Below are 4,757 nucleotides of genomic sequence, written 5' to 3' on the forward strand. Positions count from 1 at the left end.
AACATACTTATACCATCATCATCATCATCATCATCATCAATCATCAACATCATCATCATCATTCAAGTATGTTCATATATATTAACATCATTCAATTACAATTCCATAATCATCATACACAAAACATACACGTATTTGCATCAATCTTCATACTCAACAAGAATAGCATACATGTATTTTCATCATTCTAAAAACCAATCAATCATCATCATATAGATTATCCTACAAGGTTCGTTTAGCTCAAAACGGCGCATCAAACGGACCAACGGTTAAAAAGTTATGCATCTTGAACCCTTTTTAAAATATCTCAAAACACCAACAGCACGCGGCGCCATCACCCGTTCGCGGCGCGCACTGAGCGTCCCAAAATTCATTGGCTCTCTGCAAAGCTGTTCGCGGCGCAAAAATCCACACGCGGCGCGAAACGAGAAAAAGTTACGCCTTCGCGGCGCGAACGCAGGTACGCGGCGCGACCTGAGCGTATCACAACTTCCTGGCATTCTGCCCACCTGTTCGCGGCGCCTCCCTGTGCACGCGGCGCGAACCGGTAATTTCAGAAACCCCAACCTGCAGAAAACAGCATTCTATGCATTCCAAACACACCCAAACCATACCAGTACGAACCTAGAGAAATAGAATGCACAAGCAACACAAAATACGTCTCATAATACACCATTTACACATCAATTGAGACCATAACAACGCAGACATCATAGATTCAAACATAGAGATCAAACATCATACAATTGACTCAATCCCTAAACCTATCATATGACTCAATCGACCCGAATTCCACATCTATTCAGTATTATCAACCCCTAACCCGATAATAGATGATAATCAGATAAGTCCCCCCTTACCTTAGACAAATTCTTGATTCTTGGTCTCTCCCTCTACCGTTCTCCTTCACGTTCCTCGTTCCTCAGACTTCTGTTCTTTCACGTTCTTTCTTTCTTCCCAATTCCAATTATTTTATGAAAATAATAATAATATTAGTAAAGGGCCTTCCTATATCACACCCCCCCCCCCCCCTTTTACTATTTCCCACATGGCCCAAATGCCATAAACCATTATTTATTTATTATTTTCACAAAATCCTTAATAATTCTAATTATTAATTCAATATTCTTGATTAAATTAATATTAAAATTATACGGGCGTTACAAACTTTCTCTATGACAGCCTTTTCCTTAGCCTCCTTAGCAAGATGACGCTCTTCCAAGTCCGCCTGAATAGCCTCCTTGCAAATTTTCTAAAGTTTTGAAAAATTAAACCACACATATCTAATAAAATTGTTAATAAAAACCATACTTAATCTAAATACAGATTTAATAAAACATGGAACAATATGAAACACGAAAATATAAAAATTTCCTTTCAACTGGAGATCCAAAGGGATTGAATGGACTCTTGCTTGACATTTCTGCAAACTGCAAAAGTAGGAAGTGACTTGATGTTGTATAGAGAGGGTGGTGTATCTGTGGGAAATTTAAATGGAGATCTACTTACTTTATAGAATACTGATGTCCATATTTTTCCCTATTTTTCCCTCAACATGTAATACACATCTTCGTTAGGCCTTGAGCCCATGGTGTTATTGCGGATCCATATATTTTACATATAAAACACATATTATTCAAACATTAGTGTTTATTAGTTTATCTATTTCTCATTAATACTATTTTTCATAAATCATATTTTCATCTTTATTTTATTTTACTCTTCTCAAAATATATTTTACTACACCAGAGTGTTATTCATTTAACTAATTGCTTTTTTTACCCATTTTATTCATTTTATGATCTATTTTATTGTGCTTTTTTTAACCCAGTTTATTCATTTTATCATTTGTTTTATTAAGACATACCAGACTACATTTCATGTCGATTACTTTTTCCCTTTTTTGAAACTTTTGAAACTAATTGAATTTTCTGATATTCTTTCAACTTTTGTCCTTTTCCTTAATATATCTAAATTTCCTTTCATCATTTGCCTTTTGGAAAATATATGTTTTTTCTGACATTCTTTCAAACAAGCTTGTTATTTTACTTATATATATATATATATATATATATATATATATATATATATATATATATATATATATATATATATATATATATATATATATATATATATATATATATATATTTTAATTCTTACAATTTAACCTATTTTTCATTTCTCCATTAATATATTTTTTTATTTTTTAAAAAACTTTTTATTAAGGTTTTAATATAATTTTTTTAACCGATGCTATTTTTTTATTGCATTTAATATTTCAATTTCTTTTTATATCAACAAAATATATAATAAAATTGAGATTCAAATTCGATTTGTACATTAATTTCGTGTAACATACCAGAACCCGTGTGTACACACGGATTTTTTACTAGTTTTATCTTGAAATTCTTACCTCTTGAATTTTTTAGGAAGAGAAAGTAAAGACTTTTTAAAAATGCTTTTATAATATGATAATACTTTCACTAAAACTGTAAATTATAAATTTGAGATAATATATTGAAATGAAAAATTGTATATAATTGAAATTATATTTTTATTGAAATAAAGAATTTATAAAAAATAAATATTATGATGTATTGAAATAATATATTTATGTATGAATGCAAGATTACTCTAGTGATAAGGAGTTTACTTATAAGGAGTTTCCTTCTCCTGTGAGAAGACTTCTTTCCTGTCTGGTTGTTTAGACCCTATTTTTCTGTATTAACAAGTTTAGTTTCTTTATCGCTTTGGTTGTCTTCGATATGAGTAACTCTGTCGAACCAAATTTGGAGGGGCTATCTCTTGAGGAAGAAGGTGGTGATGAAGGTTTCTGTTTTGATATTGGAGGCGATGTGGAAGAGGCTAATGATTTGCAATTTTGTCTGGTCGGGAGGTTCCTGAGTGATCGACCTATTCATGTGAAATCAATGAAGGTGCGTATGGCAGATATATGGCGGCCTGTTAAAAAAGTCATGATTAAAGAAGCTATGGAGGATCGTTTTCTGTTTCACTTTAGCCACCGTTTGGATATGGAGGCGGCTTTGAATGGAGGCCCTTGGTCTTTTGATAATCATCTACTGGTTATTGAGAAAGTACAAATGGGGGTGCAGATCGAAAATATACTGTTATTTCATGTGGTGTTCTTGGTGCAAGTTCATAACCTGCCCGCCGGTCTTATGTTGGAAAAAGTGGGAAAGACAATGGCAAATTTTATTGGAAGTTTTGTGGAGTATGACAAGAATAATAATTCAAGCTTCTGGCGCCAATACATGAGGCTGAGGGTTAAGATTGATATCCGTTTACCATTGAAATCGCAGACCCGAGTGAAGAACAAGGATGGGGAGTGGTGCACTGTAAGGTTCAAATATGAAAAACTGAGTACTTTTTGTTTCGTTTGTGGTATTCTAGGGCATTCAGAACAAAGGTGTGTTGTTCAGTTTGCTATGGAAGAAGACACTGGAATAAGAGGATGGTCAACCGAGTTAAGAGCAGAAATTAGGAGGTTCGGCGGAGGTTCATCACGGTGGCTCAAGGAGGAAGGCAGTGGCAAGGATCAGGTTGACGTTGGGGTGGATGAAGCTCAGCCGCGTGCTGCTCACGCGCAAGGAAGGGGAAGTGGGGTAGAAGGTGAAACCGTGGGGGTCCCACATGGGAGACGGGAGGGAGACACAGCTGGTACAGATATTATGGGACAATCAATGACCTTCAATGCTGCTTTTCATGGCCATAATGATCCCAATCATGACATTCATTACCGTTCAACACCTGAAACCAACACCACCATTACAAGAAATCAATTATTTCCTAACCTGAAATCGACAATTTCTGCCCCTAATCATCATGTCGCCCAGTCTTGTTCCCAGCCTGGCCCACCTTTTCCAACCTTGAAGTTACCGATTCCTTTATTGTCCCAAAAGTCTTTTCTCTTTAATGCTAACTCCAACAGTAATGCGTCCAAGCTCTTAGGGCCCCACCAGAACTCACCCACGCTTATTGGACAACCAACCAACGATCAGGTCCCTACCCCATCCCTCCACGTGTCCCTAAAAAACTTAAACCATGCACTTGACGTAAAGAACTGCCCACTAAAACCGAAAACCAAGGCCCTTAAAACCAAAATTTCCACGCAAAAATATTCTACAGCCAAATTACCTAAACCAGTAGAGACCAAACCTGTTTTAGCTATAAACCATAATCCTTCCATGTCTTTTCCCAGCCCTAAATCAGATGCCCATATTTCTACACCATGCCATGATAAAGCCCCTAAGGAAGTGCAGATAGAGAAGAAAAGGAGGAGGGATGAGGATCAGAAACATATTGTAGTAATAGAAGAGACACAACAACATTTTTTATCGGCAAGTCCTGACAGCCAGGACTGTCGGGACCAATGAAGATTCTTAGTTGGAATTGCCGGGGTGTGAGCAACCCGAGAGAAATTCCCAACTTGCGGTCGCTAGCTCAAAGGTACCATCATGACATTCTCTTCCTTTCTGAGACTTTAGCTAATTCACAGAAGATGGAGCATATTCGGGTGGCCTTGAAATTTGATGCGTGTTTAGTGGTGGATGTGGTGGGTAGAAGCGGCGGTATTGCGGTCTTGTGGAAGAACACTATAAAATTACAGCAGAAACTTTATAAACATTCTTGTGCAAGATACAGAGAAAGGTGATTGGCGGCTTACGTGCTATTACGGTTACCCGGAAAGGTCGAGGCGTAGACAGGCCTGGGATATGATTCGCGGGCTGAATGCT

This window comes from Vicia villosa, linkage group LG2 (genome assembly GCF_029867415.1).
Source record: "Vicia villosa cultivar HV-30 ecotype Madison, WI linkage group LG2, Vvil1.0, whole genome shotgun sequence".
NCBI classification, from domain to species: domain Eukaryota; kingdom Viridiplantae; phylum Streptophyta; class Magnoliopsida; order Fabales; family Fabaceae; genus Vicia; species Vicia villosa.